The following is a 22,175-nucleotide window of genomic DNA, read 5'->3' on the forward strand; positions in this document are numbered from 1 at the left end:
GGATTATACCAAGTTTCTGAAATGGCAAATATAAAAATGTCTCCAGATATCTGGACTTTTACTTTCTCTCTTATAAGTTACGAAATGACAGACAGTGTCAGAGTACCAAAAAGGATACTTCTAAGGCATTCTTAGGATTTTATGGGTGCTTAAAAAAGCAAAACCAGGTCCACAAACTAAGAAGCTTTTGAGATTGGACCCAGAAGCAAAGCTTATTCATTGTTTCCATCCTCCTCTGCTAACATCTTAGAGTAGGTAATGGATCTCTATGTCTGAGTCAGTGGAATCTCTTAGCCATATATTTTAATAATGGTGAACAAGAAGATTTTTCCAAGTCTGCACGGAGATAGAGGAAGAATATTGAAAACCCACATCGTGTTAAGATTCCACTAGTTTGGACTTTAGGTTTGCTTCCATTGGCTCTTGTGTTCATTAGGAACCTATCCTTCATTGCTTTTTGGGTGGCACAGAACTGAATTAAACTAAAATAGTGTCTTCTAAGAATTTGTGCAGTTTGAGTCAATCAGTGCTAGAAGTTGAACTTGTAAACAGAAGATGCAATCAATTTTTCCCTAAAAGGACTAAAGTAGACTCTAAATATTTCTAGTGTAGTCTGATTGTTTAATATGCTCCAGAGCTCTTGATTTCAAGTATGTTTAATAGATACTTCCTAGATTCATGTTATTTATGATAACATGTTATTGCACGCTCAGTAATTTAATGGGTGAGTTGGAAAACCCCCAGTTTTTCCTCCTGTGCTTTTTATCCTTACACTACTACTATATTCACAACACTTCTGACACAAGATGTATGGGTTTTCCCCCCACTATCAGGCAATTCTGTGACACCAGCTGAGTATCCTATGAAGTAACTCAACTCTGATACTATTTACCAGGAGATAGCATCAGATTCCACAGGTTAAGCGTGCCATCCCAGGAGACTGCTCCCCACTTCAGATGCCAATCGCAAGCAGTAGATCTCTAAGTTACCCACAACTTCTGTCTGATTTGGCTACAAATCAGAGGTTCCCAAGTCACTCCTCAAGTTTGGTTAATTTGCTCAAGCAGCTCACAAAACTCTGAGAAACACTTATGTTTACCAGCTTATTAAAGGATATAGTAAAGGATACAGATGAAGAACAAGATGAAGATATACGTAAGGTGAAGCCTAGAAGGGTCCTGAGTGCAGGAGCTTCTGTCCCTGTGGAGTTGGGGTGCATCACCTTCCCAGTCAGTGGATGTGTTCACCAACGTGGAAACTCCTGAATCCTACTTTTGGGATTTTATGGAGGCTTCCTCACGTGGGCATGATCAATTATTAACTCCATTTCCAGCCCTTCTCCCCTCTCTAGAAACGGAGGTGAAGGTGGGAGAAAGGGCTAAAAATTCCAAGCTTCTAATTTTAGCTTGGTCTTTCTGATGACCGGGCCCCATCCAGGAACCATCCAAGAGCCCATGCAGAGTCCCCTCATTAGAACAAAAGATGCTCCTAGAGCTCTTATCACTTAGGGATTTACAAGGGTTTTAGGAGCTCTGGGTCCAAAATCATAGGCGCAGACCAATATATCCATGTTCTATTGCCTCATAATGAAGAAGTAAATTTTAAATGGATCTTCTTATCTAAGTATCTACCCTTATAATGGAATTAGCCCAGTCATTTTATCCCCCTACAAGTATTTTAGTGATGAGTCAGGGTTTCTTTCAAAGACCTCTCTTAAAGAACACTCTAGAATTTGCTTTTGCTAAATGGGTCTTTAACTAATATTCATGTTCTAAAACAAATTTCGTTGCTTTGTCCATAGTTTCAGGCATACTTTGTTATAGTTAATCTAGCTCATTGATTTATAAATGTGTTCAATAAATTCCAGGAGTACAAATTATTTTCAGACAAACAAAATAAGTTACTTCAACCCTGTTTTCCCTTCGTTTGTAAACACGGTGTTTTAACTGTAAAGGCATTTAAAGTTTTAAAATCAGATGAAGTAAACATTATCCAAGCTATATCGACAGGGGAAAAAAGAAATTTTCAATATTTGTTTTAAAATCTGACTTCTGTCTAGAAAGCCACTGGGTGAAGGCTGGGGTGGTGATGGTTGCTCTCAGCTGGGCATTACTGGTAGCCGGCATAGTCCCCCACAGAGAGCCTGGGTCCAATAAGTACTTGTTGAAAGAATGTGTAAATCAAAGTGCAAATATCAGCAAATGTTACACCTTCCTGAATTAGAGCCTCTAAGAAGATAAAAACTTTAGCAGACATACAGGCAATACTATTTAATAAGGCCTTCTAAGGAAAGATGATATCTTCATTTCAAATATTGTTCTACTCATTTCTATTTTTGGATAAAAATAAGAAGTTATTGGGTTGGAGAATAAAAAAGGGTATGACTAATCTCAAGGATGCAGAGATAGTCCTAAAGAGTTTTAAGATGAGATCAAGTTGTAAACTCACTTTCTCAGGTTATGTGTGCTATCTAAAATAGTATAAAATGCTGCAAACGGATACAGAGCTGAAGACGGCATTCAACTCTTGCCAAAGTGAAGAAAAAGGGCAACAAGAACCCAACTAATACCAATTTACCAAAGCATAGTAACCCAGTGCTGTCCAGGATACTAATCTTGTTCACTGTTTTACCAGCATCACAATACAATGACTTCAGGTTAAATTCAAACACAACGAGCATTCCCATCCATGAACAGTACCAGCAAGCTATGAATGAAGCTAGATCCTCTTCAGATTGTTACAGAAGCCTAGATAAAAGCCTACAGCTACCCAGATAGAACCACCTTTCTCAATTCTCCTCAGACAGGACTCTAGGGAGGGCCTCGTGGTTCTCTTAATGCTGACTTTTTCACTAATGCATAAACATGGGCCTCTCACATGAAGCATCTGAAGGTATAGTATGTTTGAACACTAAGCAAAGGTGTTGTCTCTGACACAAGACTAATGAATTTGATACAGACATGGATTTGCTCTCTTGTAGAGATACAAACAGATGACAAGAAAGCTAAGTGGTTATTTGAGAGCTTTCTCTGAAATAAAGGCATTATTCACTAGTTCTCTGAGCTCAGATGAAGAAGGCTTCGAATATATGCTTTGCTTCTAACCCTTTAATTTTACTGGAAATATTGATCATTAAATGCTATATTGTTTTAAAGCAGTTATTAGGAAGCAACATATAGATGAGGTCATCAAGTTTGTGAGTCACAGGATAAACAGAACAGAAAGGAAAGACTGGGGAAGCACTACTGGAACGGGAAAGTGTGGGCTAGGCAGTGAAAGAGAATTGGAGTCATGGCTCTACCACTTCCTAGTTCAATGGCCAATAGCTAATTGTTTAACTGTCTGACTCTTCCTTTCTATGTCTATCAAATGCAGGTAAAACTACCTACTGTAAAGAGTAGTTACACAGTATAAATAAGGTAAAGTATGCCTATTGCCTGGCATACAGAACAGGGATCTACCCATGCAAAAAGGAATGCTGTTGATGAAGCAGGCAAATGTGCAGTATTTCTGGACTCAATGTCTGTAACAGTTCCTGAGAATAGAAATAGTTGTAAAATGAACCATTTCATCAGACTCACCAGCAACTTGTTTTCAACTTCTAAAAGCTATACTTTGTTATGTACTCATGAAATTTTCTAAAACTATTAGCAAGCCAGCTGGCAACTGTGGGGATGAGGAGTTGGTAAGAAAGGGCTTTTGTATCTACACCTTCATCTTTTTCCAGCTGTTTCGTTACCAGTAACAATGAGTTCTTCATATTCCTTTTGTCTGTGTTTACATTTATCAGTGTTGAACTGACACCAAATGGAGCTAAGAGGAGTACGGTTTTTCCTCATACTCTGTCCCATGTGCACAGATACACACAGACACAGACACATAACCCCCTCGGAGACATACAGTCAGACACACACACAGCTGCTACCGATGAGACTGTCTTACCCAACACATAATCTCATTTAAATTATAAGGAGCTACATGCAGCTCAATAACAAAAAGACAAACAACCCAATCCAAAAATGGGCAGAAGACCTAAATAGACATTTCTCCAAAGAAGATATACAGATTGCCAACAAACACATGAAAGGATGCTCAACATCACTAATCATTAGAGAAATGCAAATCAAAACTACAATGAGGTATTACCTCACAGCAGTCAGAATGGCCATCATCAAAAAATCTACAAACAATAAATGCTGGAGAGGGTGTGGAGAAAAGGGAACCCTCTTGCACTGTTGGTGGGAATGTAAATTGATACAGCCACTATGGAGAACAGTATGGAGGTTCCTTAAAAAACTAAAAATAGCATTACCATATGACCCAGCAATCCCACTACTGGGCATATACCCAGAAAAAACCATAATTCAAAAAGACACATGCACCCCAATGTTCATTGCAGCACTATTTACAATAGCCAGGTCATGGAAGCCACCTAAATGCCCATCGACAGATGAATGGATAAAGAAGATGTGGTACATATATACAATGGAATATTACTCAGCCATAAAAAGAAACGAAATTGAGTTATTTGTAGCAAGGTGGATGGACCTAGAGACTGTCATACAGAGTGACGTAAGTCAGATAGAGAAAAACAAATATCATATATTAACGCATATATGTGGAACCTAGAAAAATGGTACAGATGAACCGGTTTGCTGGGCAGAAATTGAGACACAGATGTAGAGAACAAACGTATGGACACCAAGGGGGAAAGTGGTGGGGGGGGGTGATGAATTGGGAGATTGGGATTGACATGTACACACTGATGCGTATAAAATGAATAACTAATAAGAACTTGCTGTATAAAAAAAATTTTTTTTAAAAGTGATGGAAATATCCTACAACTGGATTATAGTGATGCTGCACAATTCTGACTTACCAAAAATCATTGTTTATATGTGGGTGAATTTTATGTTATAAAAATTATATATTTAAAAAAAAAAAGCCATTATGTTGTATACCTAAAACTAATACAATGTTGTATGTCAATTATATCTCAATTTTAAAAGATTTTAAAAATAAAGTTTTTTTTTACCAAAAAAAAAAAAAAAGAATATCAGATATACTTGATCTAAAAAATCTTATAGATCAAATCCTAAAATATATTTATGAAAAGTTTTTGGTATCCAGATACACTTTTGCTTCTATTTGACATTAGATTTTGCTGCTTTATACACAGATGCACATTAGACATCCTGCAATTTACTTGATTTAATTTAATAATTTTTTTTAGCTATCAGACTGTCGACATGAAAATGTTCTGTTCAAAACTGGATACTTGGCAACTCATTTTAATAAGATAATAGATCTATATCTATATTCCATAGCTGAATAGTAGGCAGACTATTGTAAGGAGGGTAAAAAACAAACCTACATTTCACCTATGATACAAGACAGTGAAAATATGGCAGGAGAACAAAGAAGGCAGAGTACTCTCCTTATATAGGGAATAGAGGCAATGGAATGAGGTGGAGCCGATGACAGTGACCGAGTGAGCAACGTTGCCGACAGTGACTCTCACGCGAGTCATGCAGACCATACATACCATGATTGGAGGGCACCACCTGAACCACAAAGCTTCCATATTTCCATGGTGAGAAAGAATCAAGATGTGAGGGCAGAACTTTAAACACTAGTTCAAAGGTTCAAGAAGTAAACAAATTTAGTCAAATGCCGTGTATTGTATCTGATCCATGATTTTACAAACCTCTAAGGAAAGTCCTGTTCCTGCAGTTGACTGCCATTGTATGTACACGGAGACAAGAGCATGCTTGTGAATTTTCTGGAGAAAATATTTTCCTATTGACATATATTCTGTCAAGGATGCCCTGAAAATCTCTCACTGGCTCCTATTCTGTGTACCCTCAACCCAGGGATTTCAGGGCATGCAGCGATTATATCCCCAGCACTATGCATCCTGCCTTGCCTGGCACATTACTCTATATACAAGTTTGCTCTCTAACGCTACAGGGGGAAATTTGCTCCACCTTCATTCAGTTCTTATGTTACAGTGAAAACTCCGGTGTTGACAGTGAATATAGGAAAGACTGGCAACTGTGAATGATCGTATAGAACAAGCAGCAGTTATGGGCCAAAATCAACACACTGGGAGGATTAAATGAGATAATGTCTGTGAAAGTGCTTATAAACTAGAGCACACTGACAAGTGTTCCAATGATACAGTTGGTGACACTTCATAGATACAAGTGCAAATTTTTGCATCCACGTTCCAATAAATCCATCGTATGAGTGTCAGATGAGAGAGACCTGGCTGGAGAGCACTTCAGTAGAAAGCAGGAGTCTGACTTGGCTGCTAGAAAGACTTAGGTAATCTGCAATTATAGGTTGGCAGATCACATCTGGCTGCAGTGTTTATTTCTGGGAGCTGCATCTTAAGAACATATCTGCAAACTGAATCCCAGCCCCCTCACAGAAGAGAGGGACCAAGTTAATAGGTTGGAAACCCTGTCACATGAGGAATGGTTGAAAGAGATGGAAATAAATACCTCTCCTCAAATATTTGAAGAGAATAGAGTTAGAGTGAAGTGCCAGGCAGATTTCAGCTCAATCCAAGAACAAACTTTCTAAGCATGAGCATGTTTTAGGGTAAACTTTCAACTTCAAGGAGCCTAACACTGTAACAATATAGTAGTACAGACAAGGAAAAAGAAAAAACAGAAAACCATCACTACCCTACCCTAGGTAGAAGAAATGTTAATATTTGGCATGTGTCCTTTCGGTTTTTATACACGTGTGTGTCTCTGCTGTTTCACGCAAACACTCACAAACACACACACATGCATGCACAAGAGGGTCATATAACGCATGCGATCTGGAACCTGAAATTTTTTATTCGAGTTAACATGATAATCTTTCTATATCTTGAGATGTACCTTTTAAAATAATTGTATAGTATTTCCTTACATTATTGTATCACTATATTTTTAAACATCCTTTTTTGAACATTCAGGTTTTTTTCTAATTTTTCATTATTATAAGAAGCACTGTGTAGAGTGTTCTTATATCTCAACTTTGTTCAACCATTGACAATTTTTTTGGATAATTTCCCAGAAGTTCATATCAAAAGATATGAGCTATTTAAGACTTTGGATACAGATTGCCAAATTGCCCTCTAAAAGATTCCATCAATTTTCATTTCCAGTTGTGGGTGTTCTTTGAACTAAAAAAAGGGACTGAAGTGATAATCATCTTTTAGAGAAATTTTGGAAAATTTTCCTGAATTTGCATGATGGTTGATATAATACCTAAGCACTAAATATTATATCACAAAATATCAAACAACTAAAAATATGATCAACGACTCTTCTTTGAGTTTGTATCTGTTTGTTCAGGTAACAAAGTATTGAACATTAGCCTCGTTATTCCAGCTTCTCTTATAGATCCCTAAAGTTTCAACACTGTAATCATCTGAGAGTAGGATTCAGGTTAGACTGCCTGTGTATCTGAAGGTACCATTGAACATTTCATAAAGACAACTCAAGTATAAGACAAATCTTCATAAAAGAAGTCTCCGCACAGATTCTGACTGACCTAAATACACTGTTAATAATAGTTATGAACAGTAATGAGAATTTATATCATCATATGTGTATCACAGTAGATAATCAATGAGCACATGTTGAATAAATAAATGGATGACTAAATTAGTATTATTACCTGAGATGTGGAAACCTATGTTCACGTGATCGCATTTTTGAAAGTAAAAATTTCTCTAGTGTATAGAATGAGATGAAATGTATTAGTATTTGATCACATTCCATAAGAAGCTAAGGTGGTTGTTTAGGTATCTGAGCAAATTTGAAAGACATTGATTTAACTATTTACTAATAGACAAATAAAAGTTGTCCCCCTAGTTCCTTTAAGAGATAATGAATGTTATAGATTTTAAAAAAGCAAGGAACTAACTCATTTGGAGGGATAAAAGTAGATAAAAAAGGTTGTAGTCTCAAGGAAACGAAATTGAAAAGAGATCTTTTGCTTATGCAGTAGCTATGATATCAGTGAATGTATTAGATAAGGAATGCTCACTCTTTTTATTTCTTAAAATCAAGTTAATTGACTTCTACTTCTGGATTTACTTTCCTTCCTGAAACATCCAGAAAAACTAGATAAAATACTTGAAATAATGATTTTCAAGACACTGGACACTAGGCAGCACAGGTCAGTGATTCCTAAGAGAAGGGAAATAAGCAAGATAAGCCCAGCTCAATATCTTAAGAGTGTTTCCAGGCCGTACGTGATACAGGTAGAGCCTGGGAGCCCTTATGTTAAAAAGATACTGCAGAGAATCCAGGGAGACAAAGAGGTCAGAGTCACAGAACAGAGTGTCAGAGAGAAGACAGTTGCATAGAGAGCCCTGGAGATCTGTAACCCTCACTCGTGTATTCTGCAGAGTAATGATAAGCACCAAGTCTGAAGAAAGAATCATCCAAAAGGATTAGATGGACCAGTACTTGATGCTCACACAGGTTGAGAAGAGATGCTTCTCCACAAGGCACAGTTAGAGTATTCAGAAGGGTCTTGCCTCTGTATCGAGAAATAATTAGTCCTGGTCTCAGTGCTGCTCCAGTCAACCTAACACATCTTAAAATCAACACTCACCCCCCCAAAAAATCAAATTTTTCCAAGTAACAAAGCTCAAGGTTTACAGAAATATGACAGTATATAGCACCCAACAAGGTAAAATTCACAAAATATGATATCCAACTAAAGATTACCAGGAACGAAAGAGGAAAGAAAATATGACCAATAACGAGGGTGAAAAATAATCAAAACCAACCTAGAACTGACACAGATGATAGAATTAGAAGACAAAACAAAATTAAAAGAGTAATTATAGCTGATTGTTTATGTTTAAACCAGTAAGTAATGACATGGAAGATACAGAATGAGTCCCAAAATTCTAGAGGTGAAAACTATAATGCATAAGAAAAAAATATACACTGGAGAGAACAAATAGCAATTAGTCATTATAGAAGAAATATATTAGGAAACTTGAAGACATAGCAATGGAAACTATCCAATCTGAAAATCAGGTAGAAAAACATTTTTATTAATTGAAAAGACTACCCATAAATTTTGGGCAATTCTTAGTAGTCTAATGTAATGTAATCAGAGTCCCCAGAGAGAGGTAAGAGAAAAGAGGCAGAAAAAAATGAAAGAAATAATGATTTTTTAAAATCTACAAATTTTATATAAATATTTCTGTTATTGATTTCTAATTTAATTCCACTGTGGTGAGAGAGCATGCTTTGTGTGACTCAAACCTTTATATTTATTGAGACACATTATGGCTTACCCAGAGTAGGACTTTATTGGTAAATGTTGTCTAAAAGGATATATGCTCTGCTCTTTTGGGGTATAGTGTTCTACAATATGTCAATCAGGTCAAGTCTATTTTTGGTGGTTTCAAGTTATCTACTTGTATATGACATGATCTCTTTATGAAAATCCAACAGAATCTACAAGAAAGCTACTAGAACTAATATGTGAATTTAGGAAGCTTGAATTATACAAGATCAATATAAACATAAAGCGTATTTCTATATACTAGTAATGAACAATAAGATATTTAAACTAAAAAACAATACTATCTACAATAACATCAAAAATATGAAATACTTAAAGATAAATTGGACTAAAGATGTATGAGACCTATACACTGAAAACTGCAAAACATTGCTGAGAGAAATTTTACAAGACCTAAACAAATGGAGAGATATCTTATTCATAAGTTATAGTACTCAGTATTGTTAAAATGCCAATTCTCAAATATCTATAGGTTCAATGCAATCTTATCAGGCATGTCTGTAGTAATAGATAAGTTGATTCTAAAATTCATATGGAAATGCCATATGGAAATTCACATGGTAATGCCAAAGGATCTAGAATAGGCAAACCAACTTTGAAAAAGAACAAAGTTGGAAGACTAAAACTGACTGATTTCAAGACTTATTATAAAGCTATAATAAAAAGGACGGTGTGGTACTGGCATCTAAATGGCCAAATAAATCAATGAAACAGAACAGAGAGTCTAGAAATATGTTTGTTCATATATACATAGACAAATGATTTTTGACCGAGGTGCAAAGGCAATTCTGTGGAGAAGGAACAGTCTTTTCAACAAATGATGCTTGAACAATAGGATATCCATATGTAAAAAGATACATAAAATAAACTTTGATAAATATCTTTCATCAAAAAACAATTAATTCAAAATGGATCATAGACCTATTTTTAAACCTAAAACTATGTAACTTCTAGAAGAAAAAAAAGGAGAAAATCTTTGTGATATCTGTGACCTTTTGATTAGTCAAAATTTGTTAGATATAACACCAAAAACAAAATCCATAAAAGAAAAAAATAATTCTGACCTCTTCAAAGTTAAAAACCGCTACTCTTTGAAAGATTCTGACAGGAGACTGAAAACAAAAGCCATAGACTTGGAGGCGATATTTGCAGATCACATATCTGATAATGGATATTTCATCTACAAGGGCTTCTGTAGTGTCCAGTTAAGATTATGATTTCTGGGGACTTCCCTGGTATTCCAGTGGTAAAGAATCCACCTTATAATGCAGAGGACACAGGTTCGATCCCTGGTCAGGGAACTAAGATCCCACATGCCGCGGGGCAACTAACCCGCACGCCACAACTACTGAGCTCGCGTGCCTCAACCAGAGAGCCTGTGTGCCGCGAACCGCAGAGCCCATGCGCCACAACTGGAGAAGAGAAAACCCACATGCCACAACTAGAGAGAAGCCCACATGCCTCAGCGAAAGATCCCGCATGCCTCAAAGAAGATCCTGCGTGCCACAACTAAGACCCGAAGCAGCCAAAAATTAAAATAAAATAAATAAATAAATCTTTAAAAAAAAAAAAAAAGGATATGATTTCTGGAGTTAGGTTGCCTAGGTGGCATTGTTACTAGTTGCTGTATAATCCTTTACAGGTTTTCAATCTTCTAAATGATTCAATTTTCTTATATGTAAAAAGAGGAAATTTAGAATACCTACCTCAAAGATTGTTGTGAGGATTAAATGCATTAATTAATGTAGGGCTCACAGACTAGTACTTAGCACTGAGAGAACGCTTAATGAGAGAGAGAGAGAGGACAAACCTGTAACTGTTTACGCCTACAGTATTGGAAAGATTAGAATTATAACCATCTCTAGTGGTGGTTGTACTTTTAAACATTGGGCCTAAGAATTAGTTTCTCTCAAAATGTAAGTAAGAAACCCTATTGTATTGACTCATTGGACACAAATGAAATCTGCGTCCAGGAAGCACATTTTGTCTTACAGGAGTTAAAGAAAACAAATAGGGTCAAAAATTCTATTTTCTGCTATAACCGCTGTTTTTCTGGGCGGCTGAGAAATCACATAAGGCCCTCCTAGCAAAAGGAGAGTAAATATCTGCCTTCAAATGAAGTTTAACCTAGGGTGTAAGAGAGCATACCTTGGTCTCAGAAAACAGATGTGTCAGGAAATGAATCCTGAACAGGAAAGCAAAATGTGATTCCATGATTTTCTGCTTTTCCTAAGAGTTGACCAAAATACACTGTTATCTGTTATGCCAAAAAAACAGAAAAAATTCACACCAAATAAAATGTTGGATTGATCAACTTCTTAAACAATCTATTGACTTACCTATTAACGAAAGAGACCACGGATTTTTAAATGGCCTCTATGGTTACTGAGTTAAAAAATTCTCCATAGAGAATATTCGCAGTGCTTTAGAGTTCTCCATACTGAAGCTGCAGGGAAGTGACGGCTCACAGCATGATACTCACCAGGTCCCGACCCCACCTCACACATCCACCTCCAGGGTCCCTTTCAATTGAGCAGCAACATCATGTGTCATGGAAGAATTATCACTAGAGTGGGTGTCCCCAGTTGTCTCTGTAGTTAATGGGTTTCTAATAGCACAAACACATTCATTTTGAGAAGCAGAGCTATAAGTTGGATGTAAACCAAGGAGAAGTTTAAAGGGAAGTAACAGAAGTCTATGTCACTTCTAGAGTCAATTTGGGAGAAGTATTAGACTGCCTTGGAAACAGTGTACTTCCATATGCAACTGACTGATTTTCAGCATGGCTACTGAATTTCAGCATAAGGCACTCTGGCTCAAAAGTGAAGACTGCCTCATATACTTCTGCACTGGAAGGCAATCCTCACCTTTATTCCCAAACTGTTCTTCACAAATCTCTCTTATTTCTTAGGGGTTAGTCCAGATACATCTCTTTAAAGAATAAATGGAAACATTTTCAGGGACAGAGAATTTGTGTATCTCTTGTTTATCTTGGAAAACTGGTATTGCAATTTCCAAGCAAACACAAACTACCCCTGGCCCTCTTTGGGACCATTCCATCCTATGCTCTTAAAAGCATTTACAACAGTTTGGAGACGGGATGGTGAGCTTTATAGCTCAGACACGTAAAGGAAGCACTCTCCTTTGGCGTATAAAAGGTCTAGACACAGAAGGATGACCTCAGTTGTAACAGCAGCCTGCTTCTGCTAGGAAGTTTTTTTTCAGCAGAGACTGTCCTGTAGGTGACACAATATCCCAAACCAAGCCTAGCAGTGTGAATGGCAAAGCAACCACGTTCTTTTAGCTCAGATCTGGCATGTACTCATTCAAAACTGCAACATACCCAATGTTTCTCATTTATCCATTAGATCGATAAACATTGATCAAGCACCTACTAAGTGCCAGGCACTATTATACAACAATGGATAACAGGATGCCAACTCTCAAGGAGCTCACGATCTATGGCAGTGATTTTTAAGGGTAGGGCTTTTTCTGACTGATGGGGGTTTGTCTTATTTCTGAAGGTGTTTAAAAAAGAGAGAGAGAGAGATGGAAATCAATGTACCAGGTTTATAGCTTAGCTCTCCAGGGAATGTTGGTGGGTCTTCAGACTTGCTCCACTCTGTCCATTCTCTATTTGAGAAATGCTCAAGATAGTGAAGACAGGGAAGGGGCAGCACCAGGCCTCTTTGAAAATCTGCATGTGGAAGAGCCCCTGCAGACCCTTCACACCTCCTTTGCATAAATATGCACAGAAGCCCTGCCCAGCTATAAGCATCCAGCCTCCGCGTATTCGGGTGTGAGGACTGAAGTCAGCATCGCAGTGTCTCTGGTATTTTGATTTGGCAAAGATGGCCAGGGAAACCCCACAGAGGTTTCACAGTTGCATGACTATTGCCAATGAAGTGACTCACTTGCCTCAGAATGCATTGCTAACCGTGAGGTCAACTTCAGAGCAGGCCACAGCAGTCAGCTAGAGCAACAAGGGTGGGAGATGAATTCTTCAAACGGAAGAGAGAATCTTTCCAGTCAAACAGTAAAAGAGAAGTATGGCTACAGAAAATATATTGGACTTTTACCACAATTTATGAACAGAACCAACTTAACAAGTCTAGGAGAGTTTGTACTGATTTTAGGAGGTTGAATAAAAATAAACAGATTTATTTTTTCTGCTAAGGATATAAATAAGTTTATAGAAAAATAGCAGAGGCTATAAAAGAAACTGAATGACCTTATGTAGGAGTTTTGATCTTCTCTAGTGATGCCCTAACACGCTATTTTTTTCTGCCATCTAGTGAGTGAAATGTCCACTAACCAGCTCCATGTGCTTTACCAGGGCCATCGTTAAGATGTGCCCTTCAGGCATTTCACCTTACTAATTCTTCTGAATCATCAAAAACAAATGTTCAATGCTGCTTTGGGGTCAATCCAATTTTATTGACTACTGGATGTCTCTCTTCACGGAAAATCAAGGCAGAATTTGACAAAAGACCAGACTAGGAGGACTCTTTTCCAACTTCATTTTTGAGTTGCTTCGTTAATTGACGAGGTATAACTTTGGATAACCAAGATACAGAAAGGTTTTATGATAGAATATTTTTAAAAGAAGAGTGAAAATAAGGTTTCTTGAGTTGCCAGATTGGGGGTGACAGGCTAGTGAACACTAGGGACAGAAACCTTAAAAAAAATTAATGGTAATGACCTCTTTTATGGGAAGTCTGCCTTCCCTAACCCCACCCTGTTGGTAAAGGCCCTTTGCCTACTAAGCAGCATTACCAAGTGAGGACACAGAAAAGTGCTGACTCTATTCTCCACCCACTACAAGATAGATTTCATGTAGGCAGAAATTTTGATTGTTTTATTCACAGCCATATACCCAATATCAGGAATAATGTGTAACACATGGTCCACACACAACACATATTTGTGAATGCATTGAATAGAGTAAGTGGCAGGTTTTTCCTAAATAGGGATATTGTGATTCGATTTGCCAAAGAAGCTTAACTTCTGTCTAATTAATGCCTCTTTAGTATTTGAAGGACTCACAGACCCAAGCTGCTTTGACACAGGGTTTTTCTGATAATTTATATATTTCTTTTTGGTTAAGTATATGTAGGATTATCATAACCAAGCTTGGTATGGGAAGTAGTGAAGGCCAAGCCATAAGCACTGCTTGGAAATTTTAGATTGAATTTAGCAGGTCACCAAAGGTGGTGAGGTCAGAGGCAAAATCTGAGGGAAGGTCTTTAAGAAGTCTAAGCTAGAAGGAGAGTCAGCAAAAACCAAAACTGAGTCAGGATGTGGGTTGAAAAGTGAAGCTGGGTAACATCATTATCGAAGGTCATGTGGGTTCAGGACAAGAGAGGACTTCTGGTTGCTTCCCTCCTGATAGTAGGAGGGGAGAGCAGAAGCCAGTCACTACAGATGGGGAGGGGAGACAGGGATCCAGGTAAAATAATTAGTGGGTAGGAGCTGACATAAAATAACTCTGTGGTTATAAGTTGAGCCTTCATTTCTCATGGTGACTGGGGCTTGGAAAAAATGGTCATGCATAAATTTCAAGTTTTCTATTAGAAATAAATTGCTTTAGAAATAGTGTATTCCACCAAAGTAAATAATTTTATGGACTAAAATAAACATTAAACACACACACACACGAAACCTCTAAATTCTATAAGGTGAGTGTATCTTTCCTTTCTAGTTGATGGCTATTACTAAGCGTGATCACCAAAACCAAAATTAACTTGGAGGCAGAAGTCTCCAGCAGTTGAATAATCAGTTTGGGGACTTCCAACTAAAAGTTCCTAGTACATTATTTAGGCTGCCAGCTCATTTACTCCCTGTGTGAAATCTTTCCTCTTCGTTGGATCAAGCAAGACCTCTATTCAGCTGTGTTTATTCTTTTTTTTTTTTTTTTTTCAGTTCACTGAACAACTCTCAAATCTTCTTTCTTTCTAAAACTTTGAGGCAGTAAGTCAAAGAAAAGGGGAATAAATGAGAACTATGTAGACTCTCTTGGATATATCTGTAGTAATTCTACTAATTAGGGAATACCTTTTCAATTAAAAACTACAAAGTAGTCCAAATCAAAATTTTGCTCTCCTCCCCTCCTCACCTCCCATGAGGGCCTTTCAAACAGCATCTATTCGAGGTACCTACTTATAGCTACTTGTCAGTTAACAATTCCTAGTTGGTCTCCCTTAGTAACATTTCTGCTCTAGGTAGCTGGAAATATATCTTTAAGCACATAAGTAGTGAGTTGAACACTATACGAAGCAGCAAATTAAACAAGAAGTCATTTCAGCAAGCTTAATTATTTTTTCCAGTTCTTGAAAATAATGTAGACCTCCTGGATACAGTTTTTAAAAATTAAAGTAAATAGCCATGCACGTAACCTACTGTCCTTTCTGATCAAGAATAGCTAGTATTATGCTATAATCCACTCTCTGGTTTTTATTTTTCATTCCCCTAAAAATTTACATCCAAATGATACCTTTCTTAAAGATTCGATAGCAATTTTTTCTCCAACCTTAACCTACAATATTTTGAAATATTTTTGAGTTAATCTTTGACCTTCACTCATGGAGTGAGGAAAATAATCAAGAAATAGTATGAGGCTGTCTTAAGACGTGGAAAAATGACATTTTCTTCTTATTTTCTGAGCAATGGAACACAGTCTGTAACATTTTCAAAGCTTTCTTTTCCACACAGCAGGCTCCAGACTAATATTTCTAATATATATATTCAACAGAAAACAGAATCACTCATAAAAGGATTTTTCAAAACTCTATTTTCTAACAGCCAGTGTTTTGTTTTTCTATTCCTGGAAATGACAACTGCTCAAGTTTCTCAAGATTCCTCTGGCTTTTGCCAATACATTTATTTCATTTAATGATGGGCATGCAGGAAAAAAAGTTTGGTTCACACTGTGACTGTAAAACCACACACAGCTTTTTTTTTTTTTTTTTTGGCTGCGTTGGGTCTTCGTTGCTGTGCGTGGGCTTTCTTCTAGCTGTGGCGAGCGGGGGCTGCTCTTCGTTCTCTTCGTTGCAGTGGGCGGGCTTCTCATTGTGGTGGCTTCTCTTGCTGCGGAGCATGGGCTCTAGGTGCACGGGCTTCAGTAGTTGTGGCTCGCAGGATCAGAAGTTGTGGCTCGCGGGCTCAGTAGTTGTGGCTCGCAGGCTCTAGAGCACAGGCTCAGTAGTTGTGGTGCATGGGCTTAGTTGATCCACGGCATGTAGGATCTTCCCAGATCAGGGCTCGAACCCATGATCCCTGCATTGGCAGTAGATTCTTAACCACTGCACCACCAGGGGAGTCCTGCAAGTTATGTTTTTATATGACTGAGAGTCAGCAAAATTTAAAAAGACAACTAAATTTACTTACTATTGTACATATCCAAGTATTCTATTGATGGATCAACAATGTTTTGATGAGTAATGAAGTAAAAATATGTACAATTCATAAACTAGTACATATTTTTAATAGATTTATTTTTCTTGCCTTTATTTCAACAGGCTCACTAATTATGTTGCTGAATCAAGATTTTTTTACATAATTTATGTTCTATTGACATCAACTAATAGAAAGGATTAAAAATATAAACATGATAATTTCCAAAATGTGAATGTATTTTTGTCAAAATTACATATGAAAACAAATATAAATAAGTGAAGTATTTTTCATATATATCTTCAAAAATAGTTATTTCACTTTTTAAATATTCAAAATTATGAGATAAAACACGTTACAATAAATGAATATCAAAAATTTATTAGTTTAATAAAGCTAAAGACTAATTTTGAAAAATTTTAATTTATTCTTATGAAGTATTTTTATAAAAATAAGACTATTTGAAATTTAGTGCTCAACCTCCACTTAGTCGCTAATGTAAAGAACTGGCTTCACCATGTTACAGCTAGACCTATAAGTATAAGAGTGGCATGAATTATTATTATTTTTTTTTTATTACTACTGTTATCTATAGTATGCACAAGTCCAGAGCCCAAATGTGTTAGAATTTTGGGTTTAATGATAACCTTTTGCAAGAATCCTCAGGTATATTGCTCCTTGGCTTTGGGGCATTTTTCTCTGGAAATAATAACATTTATTGAGGGCTTCCTGTGCTCATGCCCTGCGCAAGTCTTTTATATGTTTTATCTCATTAATTAACCTAACCCAATGATGGTGCTGTTATTATCCCCATTTTACAGAGGAGGCATAGAAAGGTCAGGAACCTTGTTGAGGGTCACACAGCTGATAAGTGGTGGTGTCAGGATTTGAGCTCTGGTATTCTGACTCCAGGTGCTTAGTAATTAAATTAGTATAGTGCCTCTCTGGCAAGAAGCAAGGCTGGCCCTTTTTATAGGGTTTTTTTTTTTTTTTTAATTTATTTACTTTTGGCTGCATTGTGTCTTCGTTGCTGCGTGCGGGCTTTCTCCAGTTGCCGTGAGCAGGGGCTACTCTTTGTTGTGGTGTGCAGGCTTCTCATTGTGGTGGCTTCTCCTGTTGCGGAGCATGGGCTCTAGATGCCCAGGCTTCAGTAGTTGTGGCATGCAGGCTCAGTAGTTGTGGCGCACGGGCTTAGTTGCTCGGCAGCATGTGGGCTCTTCCCAGACCAGGCCTCGAACTCATGTCCCCTGCATTGGCATCCTTCCTACTTTGAAGGAGTGTCCATATTCAACACAGCAGTGGCAGAATCCACCAGCTTTTGTGGTTTTGGAGTACTTTTTCTTTCAAGGAAATAGGTTAAGAGACGTGGAAAAGCATTTCTTTGGGCCACAAGAACATTTGTACAGGTGCTGAGCTCCAGACCCTAAGCGAAAGAGATGCCTGTGAGTTTTAAAATCATTCTGAATGTGGATCTAGGACACGCAGGGTTCTCAAAAGCTTAAGGGCTCCAAGGCAGAAATACCTTTAACTCAAGTCCAAGGGCATTACTATCCATTACCCATCACACTGTCTCCTACATAGCAGGGTATAATTAATGTTGCAGTTGTTACAGAAGTTGGTGACCAATTACACAGGTGTGGGATGAGGAACACATAAGTAAGTAAAGCACAGTGGTAGTGTTTGAAGCCTGCTGATGGGGAGGTTTAATAATTCCAGAAAAATCAGTATTGTGAAAAAAGAGGTTGAATTTATCTCTAAACATTGTAAATTTGAGGTATTGGTAGAATTCCTCTGAGGAAGTCTGTTAAGCAACTGGACACCTTGGGCTAAATCAAAATAAACTAATTAATAAGGGCTGAAATATCAAGAATCATGCCTAGTTTTTTTGAAAAGTTTAAAAAATCCCAAAGAATAATGCAAAGGATACTCAATCTAATGATGGCAGAGTAAAGTGGGCATTTACTTCTTCTATTCCACAGAATGAGAGCTAAAAATCAAAATTAAAATTCCATTTTTGGTAAAAATGGAAACAGATAAAAATCTCTAAAAATACAGGATAGGTTTGGGGGCTGTTCACACATGGGAATAAAGCAAGGGCACATGAAGGAAGAATCAGGTAGAGGAAATCATGGCAGTAGGTCTCAGGAAAAAAAAAAATAGTAAAAACAGTTTTTTTAAAAGAGAGGAATATAACCTGTGTCCTGATTGCTAAAGCCTTTGTTTTTAACAGCAGGATGGTGTTATACACACTGGGGGAAGAGGTAAATAAGGGTGAGGCTAAAAAAAATGATCACACAAACAAGTAATATTTTCAGGAAGCTGTCTCTGTACCAACAAAGCAGAAGACAGAACTCACATCATAAACAATGCCAAGGCTGGGAAAAGTAATTGCTATATAAACACCCCACAAGTTCATGGATCATTAGGAAGTCCCAGGTAGCCTGGAATATAGTGCCAACTCCACATGAATTTTCTGTCAATACCTGACCCAGAAAAACTTCACTTCCTTTATGAATGAATAGTGAACATAAAAGACCAGCACAGTATCTATACAAAAATCCTACAGGAATGGAGAAAGAAAAATATGAAACAAAAGTCAAATAAAGAAGAGCCACCAGAAAAAAATATTACAGAACAGATAAAAATTATCACAAAATATTCCACCAGGAATTGTTCCCCAAAATTAATTAATTAATCATCCTTATAAAAAAAGACTAAACAAAAATATATGTGTTTCAGGATGAGATGCTGACACTAAAGGAAACAAAACATGAACTGAAGAGCTCAGAAAAGAAGAAACAAAATATTAAAATGAAGACAAAATTGGAAGAAATATGAGAGAATAAATAGTATTAAAAACACAAGGACAGAAGTAGATATTGATGTGAAACAAGAAAAATAAAAAGTAAATCATAATAGTTTAAAATTTGAGAGAAAATGACAAGAAGGATAGATAAAGGGGATTCAACGTATACATAATTGGGATGCCCAAAGAAGACATCTGGAAATTAAACATGATAAATTTGTTTCAAAAATTCAATAAAACATTTCTAAAAATAAGGAATACTTAAAAAAATTAAATATTGATATGGCACATCATTTTGGGAATATTGACCCAGCCAAGTCCACATGAGTCCTATCCCAGTTAAAAGGAGTTCAAATATAAAGAAACATTCCTTCGGGCAGCCAAAAAATAATCAAATGATTATTAAACACATGAAAAGTTGTCTCTTTCTCTTACAATAAGAAATACAAATTAGAATTGCACTGACATATAATTTTCTACTTATAAGATGAGGGAAAAAAATTGGATAATGTATCCCATTGGTGATGGTGTAGAGAAACAGGCACACTTACATATGACTAGCCAAAGTGCAAATCAGCATGACCCTATTATAAGAAACTTGGCTATATCTATACAAACTTCAAATGCATATCACCTACACACAGCAATTCCTCTTTCAGAAATTTATCCTATAAATATATCTTACAAATTTGAAATAACGTATGTATAAGTTATTCTTTGTTGCATTATTTGTAAGAGAAAACAATCAGAAATAACATGCATACACACACACACACACACACACACACACACACACATACACATCCATACAACAGAATACTATACAGTCTTCAAAATGAATGAGGAAGCTCTTTATATACTTAATATGGAATCATCTTCAAGGTACACTGTGAAGCAAAAAAAATTAGGGAGTGGAACAACTAGTAAAGTATGCTATTATTTAAGATAAAAATAATAAAAGGAGATATTGCTTGTGTACATGAGCGTGGTATATCTATTCTTGTGAATCCCTGGAAGAATACATAAAACAACTGATAACACGAGTGGCCTCTGGAGAGAGGAGCAGGGACAGAGTAGAAGAATAAATAAATGTGAGATACAAAATTCTGAAATGACATTAAAACTCTTATATGCATTTACATGCTATTCAGGTCTGGAAACTGCAACCTGACTCCAGGATCTGAACTTTCACCCTTTATTTCCCTCATAATTATTATCCTGGCTGAAACAGAGTAATGCCTGCCTCCGGATATCGATTTGAAGGTAATTTATGTACCACACTGAGTTTTCATCTAACCTAGAATAGATGCACAGTAAATCTTAGTTCATCCTCCCACATGGATATGGCAGTTATGTACATTAAAAAGAAACTAAACTTATGAATTTGTCAATTGCCACCTGGATGTTGGGTGAAGTGTATACAAATCCATCATGAAAGTACATGGAAAATAGAACCTGAAAAAAACTAGGAAGCGTGTGTGTGTACATGTATGTAAATTTGGGGGTATAGCTTGTTGACTAGATTTAACCATAACACACGTTACAACACCTTTGAGTTTCCTAGTTTAGCCAATTACACCAAAAAATTTCCATCAACACATGATATTTTTCCTGACCTCTGTGTCACGTTCAAATTAGTTTCATTTTAAAGATGACGAATTGAGGCTCAAATATTTTAACTGATTGCCCAAAATCACACAACTTGAGGCAGAGGCCAGTTCTTGTCACTCTAAGTCAAGGTTTCTTTTGACCAAACTCCAGTTGTCTAAATGCAATATACCAGTAATAATATTCGTCTGTCACAATTAATACTACTGACCCAAACAAAGTATGAATTAGGAAGAAAGTTTGTTTACGACGTGATCATTTGCCAAACTCACCTCATTAGAATTTATCTGGAGGCAAATTTTCACCCTCACAGACCTTCTGGACTCAGTATACGAGGTCATGAAACCCACGCTCCTCAATTTACATGAGTGGCAGTGATTCATCCAGATTGAGTCATTATTTCCCTCCCCAGACCTTCTAATGACCAATTTCACACATGAGAAATAACTGGGCAAGCTACAGTTAAGGATTTTTTCTCTACAGGAGAAATAGGAGATAAAATGAGTTTCTTAAGGGACAAATCCTTGGACGCTTGACTCATTTGCAAGAAAGGAAAGGTATATTTTTCTATGTATTCCATTAGTACCCAATTCAACAAATAAAGCCACAAACACAGCACACCCACTTTTGGTAATGCATATGTAAATTCTTATTTTGGTCTCTTTTGACTCAAGAGGGAACTAAGAAGGGGGTCTGATCTATTTCAGGTCCCAAATTAAATATAACCAATTTAAAATTAATCAACACAGTATTTATAAATAAAACAAGACTCAGTTGAGCTGGTAACACTTCCTCCCCGTCTCCCACTCTCTGAAGTGTTGCAAGCTAACCTTTAGGCCTAAAAATAGGGCAACCTTGCTGAGTCACTAATAAATTTCAGCCCTACACCTCACAAGAATATAAAATGCTCTTCAACAATACTTAACACCTCATCTTCCTGAGCCCACCTTCTGGTCATGAAACCAGACCAAATCCATGATGGTTCCAGAAAGCTATTTTTGGCATATTAGACCACTGCCAGTGACTTAGAGGCACCCAC

General features: G+C 36.9%; 1 long non-coding RNA gene across 4 annotated transcripts in view; it reads right to left on the bottom strand.

The window, feature by feature from the left end:
* The window catches only part of LOC309658604, a 254,073-nt gene that overhangs the window by 122,162 nt on the left and 109,736 nt on the right, over nucleotides 1-22,175 (bottom strand). The window lies entirely within an intron of this gene.

Source organism: Balaenoptera physalus (genome assembly GCF_965194825.1).
Source record: "Balaenoptera physalus genome assembly, chromosome: 3".
In the NCBI taxonomy this organism is placed as follows: Eukaryota; Metazoa; Chordata; class Mammalia; order Artiodactyla; family Balaenopteridae; genus Balaenoptera; species Balaenoptera physalus.